At 41.2% G+C, this 18,987-nt stretch overlaps 1 protein-coding gene across 1 annotated transcript in view; it reads right to left on the bottom strand.

The window, feature by feature from the left end:
- The window catches only part of LOC111248716 (uncharacterized), a 35,905-nt gene extending 23,451 nt beyond the window's left edge, over positions 1–12,454 (bottom strand). The window contains exon 1 of the transcript XR_015326193.1: positions 12,440–12,454. The gene's annotated coding sequence lies outside the window, so the exon portion shown is untranslated. The remainder of the gene's footprint in view (positions 1–12,439) is intronic.
- Positions 12,455–18,987: the final 6,533 nt, after the last annotated feature.

Consider the following 18,987-nt stretch of genomic DNA (forward strand, 5'->3'; position numbering starts at 1 on the left):
GTAGAATTGGGAACAGAGTATGGTGAAGAACGTTGTTTAAGACCTCACACGGTGCTGGACAGTACTTAAAAGTAAGGCCAGGTATCCGCAACGTACACATTAACTTCATGAAAAAATCTGCGAAGGAGAGGAGAAGGGGATGGAATGAATTTCATGGTACCCAAGCCAAATAGAAAGTTCGCGCAGCTTAACATTATGACTCCTACACACTTGTAGATTCAAATGCTTTGAAGAAGAATAAGAAGTGTTTTTGCTTTGTCGAGGGTTGGATTTTAGTAGGGTATTATATTATTTAAATAGTGATATCTTCTTCTTCTTCTTCTTTAATAGTGAAACAAAAAACTTTCTGTACGGTAAAAAAAAAACTAGATCGTATGCCGATGCTGACATCATTCGTTCAGCCATCCATTTACAAACCTAGTTAGCTTCACTGATCAATAGTAAATTCTGTTTACTCCAATTTTGGCTAAACACATTTCTTAGTGATACTTTCTCTTTGATGTGTAACTGTTGCTTTCTGTGACAAGGTAGGTTAGGTTAGGTTAGGTTAGGTTAGGTTATCACTAGTGCTATCTTCGCAAATAGGTAATATAACATCTATGCGGGTTTGACGGGTATCACTTCGTAGTCAAATGAATAGCGCGAAATAGAAGAAAGCATTTAAATGGATATTGCACATATTCAGTATAGAGTTTGACATATATACGTGCCGACATATCAAGTCGCGTACATAAATGGAACTTTTCTTTCCCAATACGCTGCGTTTGTAAAGTTCCACCCGCAGACGACTCAACGACAAGTAGTTCAGGTGTCTTCACCAGGGGGCCGGCCCATCTCTCCCACTCACAATGTGTGCGTCGCCGTAAGCGTGTTTACTTTTGAGCGATCCTTTGAAGCCGAGTGCTACAAAACAAATAGACCATGTCACGATGATGATAGCAATAATTGGATTTCGTCCTTAGATAGGCTTTCGACATCATGGATCTTCAGCGCGGATTACTCCCTCGGTCACTACCGTCAACATCTTCGTCACCGACGAGCCAGATCGGATTGTATTTTCACAACAATAATAAAATAGCTTTCCCTTTAGCCAATCACGCAACGACTTCTGTTCTGCGAAATCCAACGAGAAAGCTGAACGATATGAAACCCCTTGATAACGATATGATAGAATACAATACAAACTCATACGTGGTATATGTTAGAAACAGCTTAGTCTTGGGTCGGGTGATCGTAGCCGCGTTCATTTGGGTTAAGACGAGCAGCCGGACTACTAATTCATCATGACGTCACAACTCCGATGATGCATTGGTCGATAGGGGTAGATGAATAGAAAAAAAAGACAGACTGGCACAAGCATCGCATCCGGGAAACTCAAGCCAAGTTGGACATGAACTTGTAACTGCAATCAATCACTGTTACCGTTGATTAATAACGAGAGAGAGAGAGATTGCGTGAATTTATTTTGTTTGCATTGCTCATATGGATGGCCGCAGATAGTAAATTCGCTTGCTGCAGGCTGCAGCAGAACTCGTTACGATATAGGACACCCTGCCCTGATGGTAAATAACTTATAATATCTCTCTAGGGATATTAACACAATACATTGACACATATTAGACAACCATCCCGCATATTAATATATATTAAATATAGTATTTGCCTGTAGCGGCTAGTACGATTGTTGCAGTGCCAGTGTGGATTGGGCACGAGACTGGAAATCCAACTTCCAAGTTTTGAATCCGATCTTTGGCTGGGATTCATTGATTTTTCCAGTTGTTATATATAACCACATGTATGAATTTTTCACAACAGCTCATTGTACAATAACATTTGGCTTACTGAAATACAATGACGCCCTATATCAAAATAATATCGATATACAGAATGATCCCTTTTGCCCTTGAAGGCGAGTGATGTTCAAAGGTTTAATGCAATGGAAGTATATTCATTTTAATATTATTAATAATATCACTAGTGCAAGCTATGGCAGCCTTCACACGGCGGAACGATGTTTGGCTTGGGTAAAAAAGCTATACAATATTTCACAGTTACCGTAGTCCGGGTTTTAGAGTAACCTGAAAAATCCCCATCTAATATTTAGTACTGATTCGCTATGACTGAACAATAGACAAACAAATCATTCGGATCAGATATGGTAACAAAGTGAAAACAATATATTTTCAATAATCTGTCGCTTAGGTATACTAGCAGATTGAATCAACTATCAAATGCCAAGATATCACTTAGAGTTAAAAAAACACTTGAATAACTGACTGTCAAAACACACGTCATAAAGCCATTCTAACATTTCCTCGGCTACACCTTTTCCTCCCTATGTTCAGCAAATCCAACTATGACTAGACGCATAATCGGCCCTATCAATACACGGCCATAGGAAAGACATATAAAACACCGCCAAAACAAATGTTGCGACAGTAATAACTTCCGATAACGTCTATTAATTGGCTAATTTTACTAAACATAACGTAAATTTAACAACTTTACCAACAAATAGAGAGGTTTGTGTTAACTGTTCAAACCAATGAGTTTCACTGGAGATCGCACGGGGACGGGTCGCAATGCATCTCAACAACCTTTCGCTCGTATCTCTTTGCCACTTGTATGGAAAGCAGGTTCGGCCGATTTAGGCTTTTCATCAACGGACTTCTACTGTTAGCCCATATTGCCTATCAAGCTTCCAACATTAGCCAAGTCTCATAACGGCGCACAGGATCATCCTCGTTAGTCTTCATTGACCACATCTTCACCTCCGTAGCTCATCTCTGCATACAGTACAAGACCATCGAGCAAGTGCACTGAAAGGAGGTAGGTAAAAGGTTGTTTGCTTGCACCCTACTTCGGACTAGCGAACGAGATCCCTTGCAAAGCCTCACTTGTGGCGTCCGCAGACCGACCAACAGATTCTATAGCAGCACTTACGTCAACCTGAGATAACAGTGAAATAATGTGTAAAAATCCCGTGGAAAATGTGCGATATCCAGCTACACACAGATAGAATAACGCCAGCGGACGTAACAGCGTTATATTTCAAAAGTTACTAGAAGTGCACAAAGACCTTTATCTCTAAGACGCTGCCATAAGTAAAAAGCTCTGCAAACGAATTTGTCTTTAAGCCCGAAACTTACGCCGCCCTTAGAGGCCAAAATAGGTTATCATAACAGCGGAGAATGAGCAGTGAGCCATTCGAGGGCACCGTTTCCATACAGGGGTGTCTCCTGATATTTCCTGATATATAACCAAAGCCAACACGCGCCTGTCTAAGGCAGAATACGAGGAAGAGCATCTAGCTCGAGGAATGGCAGAAAGGTACGAGTGCATCACAGGACAAAAACGCGAAGGACCAATAACTCATCAGTAGTAGCTTTAAAATGCATGGAATCCAAACGCACGGAACGATCGTCCACTTAGCTGTTCATACACATTAGGTATATGAGTGTTCTTGTACGGAAGTTGCATAGATTTACGTTTATGTATATATACGTAACGCAGTATTACAGTTAGCGTTCTAACAACGAGCAACGAATATATGAAGCGTTCAACTTCATACAGGTTCCTTATGCACTTTTAGCTTAAGCCTTCAACTTAAATGCAGTTCAGATACATAAGGATAGCGACAGCTACCGATACGTAGGTCATAGGTGCCGCGAGATCGGGGCAAAATTCTGAGTTCTGGATTCGGATGCTATCAGCACAAGGAGGCCGCATTTTATCATCCATGACTGCGAGCAACACATGTTTCTAAATAACCGTGCATAAGGGTAACCGTAAGACGGGAGACCATGACTTTGTATTGTTTGAGTCAAGAAAAAAAAGACCGTATAAAGGGCTGGCACGCATTTGGTAAAGGTTGACGAAGAAACTATATTTGATAACCAAGATTGGGTTCAACGATGTCGTTTGTTTTCTGATACAAACATATGTTTTTTCTTTCGTTTTATATCACGGTTACTCTTAGAATAAATAAATAAATACTTGTTTGCTTTATACAGTTGGCGCAACAAATTGCCATGACCGAGTAAAAGAAATTCAAAACAAATACAGTTGTTCATGTACCTGGCGCCTGTTTTAAAAATGGGCCTCAGAATGTGGACACCGCTTGTAGTCAAAGCTTCTCCTGCAATCATCTTTTGTTGACATTATTCATTGGTTGCTTATTTCAACAGTTTATTATTAGTATATAACTATTAGCCAAACTCGATCGTACAGCATAGGCACAACGTAATTCTAAGAAGTACTGTTTATGTTCGCATTCTATATGGAGCAGGAACAAGGAAATACCACGTTATAGAAAATTACTCCGTTGTTTATACAGTCATAACCGCAGATAATACAATAATACGTCGTTAGCCATGGCGTCTAACGATACCCGATTAATAACCGAATCGAGGGTCGTCAACAACGAAATGCCGTACGTTATTATATAATATCCATGTAAAGGGAATATGAGAAGGTATTACACAAAGAAAAAGAAAAGATCATTTGATTCTCCCTCTACTTATAGTTTGTTTGCGTTCTTGCTTGCTTGGTAATTTTTCCTCGACATGTTGTGCATTCACGGCTCTGGCCTGCTATTCCAATTAGGAAATGAGGTGGAGAAAATTAACGTGAGACGCCGCCCACAATGGCAGGCCCAGCTATAACAGCAGCAACAGTACCTAATGTCTAGGTTGCGCCGCGAGAATAAGTATCGCAGACGCCGCTGTTCGGGTTGCTCGCTCTGCCCTATTTCCCTCCTCTATTCTGTACCCTTTTTTCTCTCGCTCCCCTTTCCCTGATCTCTTCCTCTCCCTCTCCCACCCCCACCTCTCTCTCTCTCTCTCTCGTTCTCGCTCTCACTCTGTGTCTATCTTTCTCTCAGTGCATGGTGCAGTTTCCTCTTGATTAAAAATAATGCCTAACGAGTTACAAGAGCGGCAACAGACCTTGTTAAAAGGCGGCGACGTCGCCGGTCTAGCCGAAAGCTTTGTTCTAGCTTAGCTGGCGAGGGGGGACGAAGGGCTCTGGGAGAGGGGTTAAGAGGCAAAGAAAATTCCAGAGGGAGACTGTTGCTGCAGTCGCCGCTGTTGCAAGGGAGGTATGACAGCACAACCAAGGACGGCCGTGCAAGGCCGAGACCGGGCAAAGCATTTTAAGTTAGAATGTATTGTAAAACGAGCATGCACAACAGAGACACAGAGATTGCTTAGAGAGTACAAGTTAGCGTAAAGATAACACGCTGACACACCGAGCGTTGTAATTAGAAACAGAAGACTGTAAAACGTGAATTCTATGATGATCATAGTGACGCTGCTGTTGGTGAAGATTGTATGGGATTTTTGAATTAAACGGCAATTAATGTTACGTATTCTTGAAAAGTGCTTTAAGTACGTCCTAATTGCAACGAATCTACTTAACACACAACACACGCGTTTCCACAGTACCAAACAGTAGTAATATAAAAGAAACTGCGTAATCTATGAATATTTTTCCCCTAAATTGAATTTGTGCGAAAAAGGTTATTCATTAAATTTGAGTATAAAAACAAATATCATACGTTGCAAGGTCAATAAAGTTTTACGAGCATGTAGTCAATTCGGGGGTACATACGGGTGTGGCTCGTACTTGTCGTATATCGTCAGTAAACATCTGAACGCCATACGTTAATCTAAATCTAAACACATTAAAATATATTGCAGACTTGTGTAAAACGAAGAATAATCTTCATCACTAATCATTTAAATTTTATTTTTATTCATTATTATCCAATAGTCCGTTCGTGAATCATATATTGTTACGCTTTTACCTCTGCCGCTTATAGATGGTACCAAATAGCTTAAGGAGAACACGTGCTCTGAAAATTGGGGAAAACCCTAAAGGCATTTGGCATAATCACACACAGGACTCATTGCCTCTGCGTTACGCAAGGTATCCTGACCCTGGACAGGGCGCGATTTTGTCCAAACCATTTCTAAGTGCTGCATAATTATTGCTTATGGCTTGAAAAGGGTTCTCGATTATAAAGATTTTCTGTTAGCATATATGGCATATGGCAGCCATGGCTTAGTTACTTAGGTAAAGATACTGTATTTTTCGTTGTCCATGTCAGCTAAGCCATTATCAAAAGTATATCCTAATTGCTTGTGTTTCTGTTGCACGATTCTAGAGTAACTGATGTGGAGGATAACCCTTACGTTTGTCCAAGTTAAATTCGATCTAACGACGTTTGAGTATTAAACGATTGCTTCGCAGCGTCCTTAAGAGATTCTATACGTGCACAACGATCTATGCCACTGTATTGATTAACTGAAGATTTAGAACCTGAAGGGAAAGTTCATCTGGTCTAGGTTAGGCTAGACTCGGAAAACCTAGCTAGTTCACTATACAATATATATGTTAGCGAATTACCGACTGAATAAATAGTAAGGCGATCTGTAGTGGTTTGTCCGGCAAATTAATCGAGCTATCATTTCTCAACTAGTTGACATAAAAAGGAAGTCATCTGTCCCGATTTAGAATTCATTAGAGTTGGAGCTTCTTGCGTGACCTGTTCTTGGCCTGCACGCAGGATAGGAAATGACCTATTCGGCATGCTGTGCGATTTGGTAAATGTCTGCAGCACGGTTACACATCTGTATCGTATCAGCGTTCAGCTGAAGTAATAACGAGAGCGAATAGCGCTGAAGTATACGCGCTGGATTACACGTCATTCGAAAGACGCCCTGACAAACTGAGCAGAAGGCTGGGAGCGTTTCTCTGCCCTTGCTTGTTTTAATAGACAAATGTTCAAACAAGACTTGATTCTTTCGTAGCTCTATGGATATCTCTATGGGTTTAGCTAAGCGCATGCAATTTTTGTACACGGCACAAGCTTACCGATCCCTATCGACTGCCTTAAATTGCCCGATCAACAAGAGTCACTCTAGACAACAAGGATAGAATGCATTTGTTTGATCAGCTTAGATACCAGTACCTTCTTTACATTTAATATATTAAAATATTGATCTCCGCCGGGAAGTGAATATTATCGCCAATTAGCACTTAGAAGTTTCGAAGGGACGTATGACTGGTTTTCTGTAGAAGCAGTCCTATAGCATCAATAAAAACACCCGTATAAAAAAGAAACAAGGCTGTATAGAAAACAGATACGAAGAAATTTGTAGGAATCAGTGATACTAATCGTCAGTCGTCTTTCTGGGCTTAAAATTCGATGTGATTTTTTTGAACGTATTGCAGCTATAATTGTTATGTAATCCATGATCTGGAAACCCACCGGCGGCCCAAAATGTCGACAATAGAAGTACGGAACTGGTCGGAGCGATTTCGGCACGTAGCTACGTTGAAACATAAGATGTGGAAACGTACTTGTGCTAAAACTTAAACTTGGGTTGAAAATTATCCAGCCTTGTTTGTATATATAAAGAGTATAAAAGTTTAGTTATCTCTGCACTTTCTTGCAACGGTAGGACTCGGCTGTTTTGACTGAAACATCATTTGAGCATTTCCGTCGAGCGTCTTTGTCGTTGTTCCACATGGCGCTCTCGTCCGAACTTGACCCCTTTAAATAGCTCCATGGACAAAACTGTTTGGCCAGTGACAGCAGAGTTAGGCCTAGGAGATTTAGGCAAGTCTGGCACTGGCGCCTATGGCAACGGTTAGCCGCGGCACTGGACGCGCACTTAAAGCATTTAGGCCAACCCTAGGATTTATATATTGATAGTATACGCCTTAGAAATGAGGCCGAAGTCAAGACTTTCGCGTTGTATCATTTGCTTGCGTTTCTAAGTTCGAGAACGATTTCGAATGTAATAACGAACTGTTATAAAAGGACACACTCTAATCGTATGACAGTTGCTTCAATTTAGGGTGCGCTTGTCTCTGTCGCGCTCACGGTTGTTGAAACGTTCGGCAATCGCAGCTTACCTAGACATGAAACCTGTGTTCGACGGCGCGACCTTTTGGATCGTTTTTGTTATGTGTGAAGGGAATTAGGCAGAAAGCCGTTCTCTGCGCCCGAGTGAGGACAGTCCAAGACAGAATACTGTAGACAATTGCGTTCGACAGGGCTTAACCGAAGAGCTAAGTGTCGACTGGCATCGTTGAAGGTGGCTAAACCCAGCAAACCCAGGTGTCGAACAATTTGTCCAAGGGCTCAAAAAGGATGTGGGCGCCGACGATATCCAAGGAGCTGGCGTATTATTGCAGCGCCAGTAACATATATGGCTGTAACGAGAAAAAGCAAAAACCAACCCAGAGTATAACTAATGGCCAATTTGTCGGATCTGCGCTGGCTTTTGCTAGGTGAACGCAAGCCTCCCATCCCGATGATACCCGTTGCGCATTCCTTTTGACGCCGACCTTTTTGACCGCTTTCTCTCCATCTGTCTCTCGACGTTAAGAATATCCCTGAAGACGATGCGTATCGCTAAGGATTTCCGGGCGCCACCGTTTCTTCCCTTGCCTGTCCTGCCGTTTGTGGATGCCTGGATGGATTTACGCACAAAGGGCTCGAAGCTCTGCACTCAAAAAAAAAACAAGGTGACAATAGGAGAGGTGAACAAGTCTTTCGCAAATTGGGACAAAAGACGCTCAACGAAGATCCTACTTTGCGATAACAATCTATTGTATATAGTAGGTTGAAAATGATAAAGAATATTATCACTTTCTTTGATTTTGTTTAGATTTGTCAGAGGTATCTATTTTTAGATCTGTGCCATTTGAAAATTAATCTATTTGGCAGAATTGGCTTGACGGATATATGGATGCGTTGATAAACAAAGTGGCGGATACGATACATAGCCATAAAGAGATATAGGACCTTACGCAACATCAGTACGTTACTAGCAGACAATGTATATATATATCTATCTATTCCAGCAACGACTATCATAAGATTTGAATATTAATAGTAATAACAATACCTCAAAAGATAATACTGCGTCTATGAAGTACGGATACTTTGGCCTCGTGTCTACTGCGCATGCTCTGATCAGTGGCCAGATTCGAGATAACTGATGCCGAGTTTAAGATGTATCTCTACTTTCCGATTTTAAAACAGGTTTTAAATTTAATAATTAGAATGAATCTCAGCTCTCCTCGAATCGAAATTGTTCAATTGTCTTGGAGCATTTGAAAGGGAAATAGTTAATATGGCGATAATATCGTATTTGCTGTAGATTAGTGTATAAAGGTAGCGGCCTGTGAGTCGGTGTGTTACAATTATGGAGAAGGTGCGACTTGCTTTCATTTGCAAATAGTCCAGCATGATTTGTGAGTGAGGTATCTAGCTTTCTGCTAGCTTCGTAGTTCTCTACTACGAATCGTCGTACCCCCCTTTCTGTGTTCTTGCCTGTATTCGAAGATGACAGTTGTGCTCAGACCTTACTTGTGCGCCACAAAGCAACCGTTACATCTTGTAAACGGGTCGCGGATTCATAGACTTGTCCCCAAGAGCGTTCAGATCTAGTTGTGAAAATTTTAGAAATTTAACTAGTACAAAATTCTATACGTCATTCATAATATATGAGAGTAGATACCATGTACTTCCATTTGAGGTACCGCGTATTTCTCTGCAAAGAGGCCATGGTGAAATGTTGACATTCGTACGAGACGTAAAAAGTTATTTTCAGCTAATGTTATGTCTTTGTCTATGCGAACTAGTAACACATAGTGATATCATAGCTGCAACGACTACTTTTGCATTGTCGCAAGCTTTGGGCCTGGTATCTGAGGGCCGATAGGAAACAATGTGCCCGACTCTTCTAGTTCTGAATAGAATCGTCGCCAGAACTGAACTGAAATTAGGGGGCGGATCCATCGGTAACCGTGAGCGGCAAAGTCAAAATTCCCGTTGTCCGGTAGACTTTCTGATCGAAAATAATCAACAATACGTTTTGCCCTATTCAGGTTCCTTTCCATGTCCTCGAGACGCCATTCAAAGGAAGCACCATTAGTTTCGCAACGGCTATCGATCATCGAACGAAGTCTTACTTAGAATAGTTGTTATCGAAGCAATATCGACCCTCACAGATTTGGCGTGCAAGATCCTTCTGCAGGACTGTTGTATGTGCGTGTGTATGTATGTGTACAGAAACAATTCTTGGCCTCAAAACACACAGGAGAAGGACAAGATGACATAAATGATAGCTTTGTTGACTCTGCCGTGTATGACAATAATGTCGTGCCGAACGAGTTTTTCAGCGTATGTTCACAAGACAGATATAATAGAAGGTTGTAAGAATTGACGAAGGATAGTGGGCTATTCTGCGGCCGGCTTCTCTCGTTTCTGTGTATCTTAAGCGGTCCTCATATGGCAGAACGGCGTCATTCTATTCACTGTCTTGCTGGCCTTACGCAAATATTCAATAGCTCTTAGATGATTGGTGAAGATAGCTTGGCCTACCGTGGGTGGCAAGTGAGTAGATTAGCTACTAGCTTAGCACTGGGCGCCTTAAAGAACCTATTTGGCGCTGGGGTAGCGCTGCCGATCGAAGGGGATGATTGAAATAAGATGATCCATACGTCTCAGCCAATGCCGGTTCAGTTGCGTTCATATTTGGTATACGTCTGTTGTATTTGCACTGGCAAATTAGGGAACGTTGCATCCATTACAAAGCGATGTAACAAAACAAGAATATAACTTTCCGAAATTAAAGAATTTGTCACAGTTGCTGCAGTTTGCCTAATTACGAAACAATTGCAACTAAATTAAAGTATATTCCAAATTACTTTTAATAGCCTGTCATCGCTAGCTTACGAAAAGAATACGACTTCAGATCGAGTATTTTTCAATAATTCTGGTAAATTTCACAACCGCGTACAAGCTAAAAAAAAAAAAAAGAAAAGAAAAAAAAAAAAAAAAACTACTGTCCAGACCTTATTGTGATTTTTAAGCTTTATGTGCAGCGAAGGCGCCGTTGCCAACCGGCCCAACTAAGTTCCATGGTCTGATTAACGTAGAAGAATATGGGAAACGACCAGCTCAAGCCAGGGATGAGGCGGTTACTCAAATTATTCGTGTACTTCTACGGTCTTTTCGGCATTCAGATTACTTATAAAGAGCAGGACGCGAAGGATATGGCGGTAACGACCCCCATGAAAAAGCGCAGCTGGAAACCGTTTATCGTGTTCATTCGATGCCTAGTTGTCGCTGCTTATATTGTGTTTGTGAATGGTACAACGTATAGTGTAACAAGTCATCTTCGCAGAAAACCGTCATTGCTCGAATTCGTTAGATACATGTATCACATCACGTCTTTCATAATTATCCTCCATAGTGGCTTGAAGATGTACTGGCATGCTGCGAGCCTATCGCGAATTCTCTTTTTCCCAGAAAAATTTCTCGTACGTTTTTATCCTGCGCAGTTTTTCATCCCGCTGTTTATGAGTATGCCCTCAATTGTGTCGGACGTTCAGGACGCTATCCACAGTCTGGAGAACGATGAACACCTGATTCAGAAAATGGCCTCGTTTTGTGGACTTTACGTGTGGACAGTTCAGTATGCTGCAATTTGCATGTACACCGAGTGTGAGGCAGTTATTCTAGGACAGCTTCAGGTGATCACGGATATGGTAATGACATTTACGCCCAACGAAGACCTCGTCAGCAGTCTGACCCGCGCGAAGAGCTCAGTTCGAATGTCGATCGAGAAAATCAACTTGATATTTGGCAATGTCCTATTGGTGTTTTATATAAAGATATTCATGTTAGTGACGCTACGGTTTGGTGCCATGATTCTTTGGGGCACAAGTCAGAGGTTGGCCCCTTGGCGAACGACAATTAACGTGTTGACATCGACCCTTCAGATCGCCCAAGTGTTCGAAACGACTCGTCTGGCATCGTTGATTATACGCGAAGCACTACGAGCCGAAAGGATGTTGTATGCGCCTAGAAAACGAAATTGGCTCGGAGCCGATATGGCACGACAATGTGTCCTAGAGCTTCGCCGGGTACTGAGGTACCGGGAGAGTATTGACGCGCTCACTATTTCAGATTGTTTCGTCAATTGTAAAGCCGCCATATTCACCTACCTAGGCACAATGTTCACGTGTATTGCAGTCATCCTCCAATTTGATTTCGACGTCCTTAAAGCACTTGAGGGCGCCAAACAAAGTGCCATAAGCCTAGAATCAAAAGCTAACCGTAAAAGTGTGGCATTTTAATTGAAATAGCGCTTGGTACCGATATCTGCGAGAGTGAATAGAAAACATATATGTTCTAGCCCTTTACTGTTTTTTACATAGTGAATTAAATGCCTCCTAAAATGCTAAAACCGGTAGCAGAGACGTTTTTTCCAGTAGTTCCTACATACGTAGACCCCGTTAACCCCTAGACCCTGTTCGGCGGTAAAGGCGGCGGTAATGCTTTATCGCATTCTCAATAAATGAAAACAGAAGCCAGTCTCGTTCAGTAAAATAAGGACTTTACATAAATACTCACCTGTCACAGTTTGTCGACGAGTAGAAACAGTTGAACGTTCCGTTAAATGAATACCATTCCCGAAATCCAATATATAGAGCCGAAATGCTGGAAAAAGTACTCAGCGTTCCTTGAGAACAGAACCTATAGGTTCGACTTTTGCAGATATAGACACACCTATTCTATATTCAATTAGAGTTGACTGAGTGTTAAAAGTAAGAGTTGGCATTGCACCACTGAAAGACAGTGTTATCTTTCCACGGATAAGTTCAACTTACCGATATCGCAATTATTAACTTGATCGGTATCGTGCCCTGATTGAAGCCTGTGATGAACGCAAAACATTATAGCTCATACGTATACATAAGAGTGGCAAGCAGCAATGATATGAATGCTATATAATTTTCAATATCATAATATTTAAACAAACGCGGCACGTGTACGATAACGTGTGGCACTGCAATGTTTACGGGTGGAGATAGTGATACGAAATTAGAATTATTCTATAATATTAGATCAAAGCTCGTGAATAAATGTAAGCGTTGTATTTAAATATCGGCAACAAGCTAGAAATAAGTGTTTCAAGCTTTACATCCAGTTCTACTGCCTTAGGTAAACTGTGCCGGAAAAGGCTAGCCCCAGCGTTTGATGGCTGAACGTATATACCTATTTAGTAGCTTAAATGTTAAAAGAAAAAAAGTTCTAATACACTGCAGCATATCTTAAGATTAGCTTAGTTATATACAACTAAGCAGATCCACATCTTAGCCTACGTTTTTGTGAGATGCTTGCAGTGTGACTTGACATCTGGTCGCCCGCTCTTTGAACATGTCCTGGGATAAGCGTCAATAACCACCAGCCGTTCGATAGGGATGGACGTAAGGTTTTGCGAAAAAATACGGACTTTAGGTAGTAATTAATAGTATGATTATCAATGAAAATGAATAAATGACATTCATTTTTATATTTATTTAGAAAGCACGCGCTATTATCCAGGCGCGTCTACCGGACAACACAAATAGCAGGGCACCTCTTGGTCGAAGTAGCCCTACGTTTTAGCTTTGCTAGCAGACAAGATACGTTTGTCCCTGGAAGGATCCTGGCAGTTGCGGCTACTCTTAATATCTACAAAATCATCAAATGAATTTTCCCATGTGGAGAACTTTGCCCAGAATATCAAGTAGTGTTTGATCCTGAAGCTAATGCTAGAAAAATGAATAGATACCCATAGGACAATTTTCTATTTTTGTGCGACCACTTTATTTAGGTTTAAAGGCGCAATGCTGGCCTCACACCTGACTTGGAGAGAAATGCGCGCCTAGCGCTTCAAGCGAAAATCCGCCTAGGTACGGCTAGAAATATCCGCTGACTATGCTCGATATAATCACTTGCAGTAGGACGATTCTCGGATCTATCATTACCTATTATCTATCTAGCACCTGGAGTCAATGGGACGCGATCTGGGCACTCTTTTGCAATGACTTTTGGAGGCTTTACACGGATCGAGATGTCGAAATCCAAATCGAACGTTCACTTAGGTTCTACAACATTTATTTGCAGCAGTCTAACTAGCGAGATGGATGACGCACCGATCCCGATCGAAGTCTGTCTTTAGCATCGTGATACATGCTTCAACTATTTCTAACCACAAAATATTTAGGATGCCCTGCTAACATTTCAGCACGGACGTTGGTTAGCAAGTATCAAAGTCTATCGGCATCCTGGAATCAGCAAGCACAATCACCTCACGCTAATGTAAACTAAACTGTAAAATAGGTTCACGAAAAAATCAGGCATGTAATAAAAACAAAGGTAAAAAAATTATCCAGCCTTTGAAGGTCCATAGATATTCAAATTCAGTTAGATGCTGACCCCGTTAATAGACAAGCACGATAAGGACATGCGGTGGATGCATCGTTAGTGAAACATACAAATATGAAAATGTTCAATCAGCAAGGAAATTTCCGTAATCGCAAAAAAGCACCACTGAACAATCAACGTTACGTTCGGCGAAGGCGTGGCCTGCAAAATTATCTCTTTACGTTTACCTTCTTTTCGATATCCAGTTAGGATCATTTGGACGCAAAACTCGCCATAAAACTGGAAGGTCAACGCCCATGAAGGAGGCAGACCTCGTCGAAGAAAAACCAAGACTCAACATTAAGCGTTGCCCTTGCATATATTTTCTTCGTTATTGGTAATTCGCACAGTGCTGTACTGTGCATTCGTGGAAGGCCTTCGCTATTTGACATCGTGGCAAGCCTATATCATCTTAGCTCATCCGCGATCACCCTGCTCAGGGTTGTTACAGATCATCTTTTCGCCTGATGACTTTTCAGCAACTACTGACGTTCGTGCCCTCGTTCAGAACAGACGTCTCCTACGTAATCGATTCTAACCTATACAAGTAGTCAATAAGAAACGAAATAGCAGAGCTCTGTGGCCTGCCTCTATGTTTGGCTGACGCAGTATGGCGCCATCCAGACATATGTTCAGTGCGAAGTAGTCATACTCGGTCAGCTAGGGGAAATAACATACCTAATTCAGGCCGTACGATGTCCAAACAAATAATTCGTTCTAAGATCAAGCTGTGCCAAAAATTCAGTGTGCGAACCGATCAGTAGTGTCGAGATCAATATCTAGCAACGTGATAATGTAGTTCTATGTGAAAACGTTCGCGTCAATCGCGACCTGATGCTGGGCTATCAGATCTGAAGCGATCTCAGCCTGATAATAGCATGTTTTCAAACAACGCAGGTATCCGAAACAGCGCGTCCAGGACTATGTCCTGTACATAGCGAAAAAACCACAGGACTGTATCATAAACGTGAAGAAGAACTGACGTCCCTGAACGCATAGACAGGTTGATAATTTAGGGCTGTTTAATTAATCGAAAGTCACACCTTCACGGGAGCAATGTTCAGCAATTTTGACGTTCTGAAGATTGTCGATGAAGCGATAAATATGTCAGCACACAAAATTCATAATTAAATAGAGCGTTGCTGAATAAAATGTTCTACGCGCGCAGAAACAGGCAGTCCTAATGCAGTCCCACTGCCTATTTCGGGTACTGCACTACGGTTATCTATAGTTTACGTAACTCGACTATGCACTGAGTCCGATATTGTCTCTATTGGCTTAACATGTAATGTAAACATATTAAAACAACTTCAATACAAAAATCACGAAAACTGACCGCGTCCCTTAGGCCATTGCGTATTTTCCGAAGCGAATTTGTAGCTTTATTTGGAGCTGACACCTAGAAAATATCTCTTACTATCCTAAATATCGGCTTTTTCATTTTTTGTCTATTCTTACGTAAATTGTGTTGCAAGCACAGGCAGACGAATTTGACTAAAGAAGACCCGGTGAAGTCATAGTAAGAAGTTATATAGATGTTTAACGACAAGGAACTCGTTGAAGAAAACTTGTCTGTACTTACTGTGACCTAAAAGAGCGTCATCTTAGGAATAAATGCGCACACTTCAAACAACTTGGGTACAGTTTGAGAAGTTTTGACTCATTACCGTCATGCGACCTAATGAAGATTTACCGCTCTTCGATAAGGAGTGATTTTCAGATAGAAGCAGACGAAGATCTAACCAGCATATATAAAACTTGCCGATTTTTTAAATCATGTTCTACTATACTTGAAGCAATCCAGTTAGCAGAGAGAAAGGGCGGATAAGAAGATCCAGTAGACTAGACGTAAGTATAAAATATTTCGCATAATATAAATATATATAATATAAATTGTGTTGCAATATAGGGTACGAAATGTGATGATGTTTTCTCCCATATGACAGAAAATGATAGAAATCTAGCAGTGTGTTATTCGACGAATCGTAACAGGGCCATACGTCTGCTATGATTAGCAGAAGACTTCCTGCCCCCTATTACAAATTAATGGGAATAGCGCAAGATTGAAATAGAGCGCTTTTTTTCTCAGCGACAAGAGCGTATCGCTATTATCATAGATATACTATGAAAACATAATACATCTTACAGTTTGTTGTCTATCCGCGACGATCCAATCTAACACTAACTAAATATGCAGATGGCAGAAGTTGGCCTCGAGGTGGTTGATCCGTACGAGGCTCAAGCTTCACAATAACACCGTGCTCATACACACTGCGATGCTGGCCTGCCAACAACAATAATATCGCACAAAGTCATCCGTTGTGCCGTCCTATTATCCCATTGACATCTCGCTTATGTCGATGCTTCGTGTTCCCTGCAATCGACAGAAAATCATGACGATGGCCAGATAGATGGTTTATCCGATAGCATGTGCTGCAGAGATGAAATACGTCCCAGGATGGGAAGGAATTCTGAGTAAGAATAACTATGGGGCGTTAGGAAGCGAATGGGTTCAGCAAACGAAATCGTTGTAAAGCTTGACCTTGCTGTTATTATTTGTCTCTGACGAAATATTTGTATAATGTATAGATAATATTAATATCTGTTAATAAACAGACAATTGAACGTTAACCATATGGCAAAGCATGCTGGTCGATCGCAATGTCGGAGTCGAGTAATTCGAGGATTGTGTTTAACAGCAGCCCAAAAGAAGTACTGCTCGATCGGTGCTAGTCTTTTGGACCGTACTGACGGTGGATAAGGAAGGAACCTTATAAACAGTTGAAGATATTCGAAAAGAAAAACAAATTTTTTCTTTTTCTTGTAGTTCTGCCTATTGAATAGCAATAAATAGTCACCCGCGCTTTTTAGATAATTCCTTTTCCAGCCAGAACCTAACTGCGAGTACTCCCGATCTAAGACCTACATATATAGACTTTAACAATACAACTATTTTTAACGCATCCCGATGCCGTTTTTATATATGGCCAGCAATGTACTGTATGTTGCGTAGATGTCACGCTTCACAAATCAGATCCGAGAGAGATTTAAAGAAAGGGAAGCACCCTTCCCAGAGTCTGTGTCCTTTAAAGGAAAGGCAGGAAACCTGTTGCATCCGCGGGTGGACCCTCGAGGCCCCTGGAGCCGTCTGGTGGCTTCCGCTAGAAGCTTGACTGTCTGATTCATGGAGTTCTGCAAGACACCTAACGCGTCCCGCATCAAGTATGGCTCATATCAGCAAAAACAAGGGGGTGTCATAGAGGCAGCGTAATCTCACAAAGAAATGCGTATACAGCAAAAAAAAAAAAACAGGTAATAATATTTGTGTTTATTCAGTCAGATTCAATATTTATTTTAGCCTTTTATAGAACTCTAATCGTTGACACTACAGATTGCTGTTAGCTGATTTTACTGATGTGATCCTTTATAGTAAAATTAACCCTATAATTTAGTCATTAACACTATTTTACTTACTATAATTGTACGGCAAGGTTGTCGATAACGAGTCGGTCAAACTAGCGAACAACCTAGGAAGCAAATCGTTTGATTTTACGATGGAAGCTTGTTTTACAGCTTTTCTTTGATGGCGAATTTCCCAGCAATGCATAGGCCGCATAGGTTTTTCGACAAAACGTCCTACAGGAGGTATCGAGGGAAACTCTTCTTTCGACAGAAAAGATGAACTATTTTGTCACAATTATTCTAGGGAAAAAAATAGCTTTTATAGGTATCATTTGTAAAACACTTGGACGGCGCTTAAATTGGCTGCATTGTATTTCTATTGTAGGCATTGATGCAAAGGTCTCGACGTCTTGTTTGATGACCGGCCTTATCAACCCGGATGCGACCTCGATGAGAAAGGCCAGCGTTTAAAATAAATAGATAATCATTAGATCTATGTCTCGAATTGCAGCTATCGTTGTTTGGCTGACCGCCATCTTTGCACCGGCAAGATATCGCCATATTCCACTTACTAAATGCTGAAGGAAGTTTACACCGTGACATATTGAGCCGACAAATATGATACATTATGTTAACATGGCGTAATTATATTAAAATCATAGTACAATGCTACTGATATGAGTAGATGAATATTGGGTACATTTGAATAGATCGCTTTTATAACGTGAAGCAATGGTCCTTAAAAGTTGCCTTTCGAAGCTTGAAAATGGTACCACCGCGACTCCGTTCTCATTACCCTCGCGGGCTTAGCTTAGTGTTGAAAATAAAAAATTACCGAATCGGTATGGATGATTTTAAAACTCTAAGCTACGTATACTGGTATATATACACATACATAGACATCGTCGAGGATGAGGGACAACAACTGTGAGGAAAAGATGCGTACGATTCTAGACACACCTGTTGCATCTGAGTCTTGTAGAACCGGTAGCGCCACCTAGCTCCCCGGATAGAAACCCAGCGTTTCTCCAGACGCGGCCCAGCAAAGTTTTGAACGCTTCATTTTTAACACAGAGGAGTTTTTGTTTTCAGGGTGAACCAGTTGTAACCAGTCGTGGGGTATGTTAGGGACGAGCTTTTTTTGTTTTAAGGTCGAGATCTTGAGCTCAAATTGACGCAGGCAAGGACCTGCGTGTTGAGTATAGGCCTTGTTGACTACGTGAATGATTGCTTATATGGTGTGTTTCGCATAGCATCCTATTGTGCGTTTAAAGCAGCGATATAATGTTTGGCGTTTGTTCGCTTAA

This window comes from Varroa destructor, unplaced genomic scaffold (genome assembly GCF_002443255.2).
Source record: "Varroa destructor unplaced genomic scaffold, Vdes_3.0 BEIS01000004.1, whole genome shotgun sequence".
NCBI lineage: Eukaryota > Metazoa > Arthropoda > Arachnida > Mesostigmata > Varroidae > Varroa > Varroa destructor.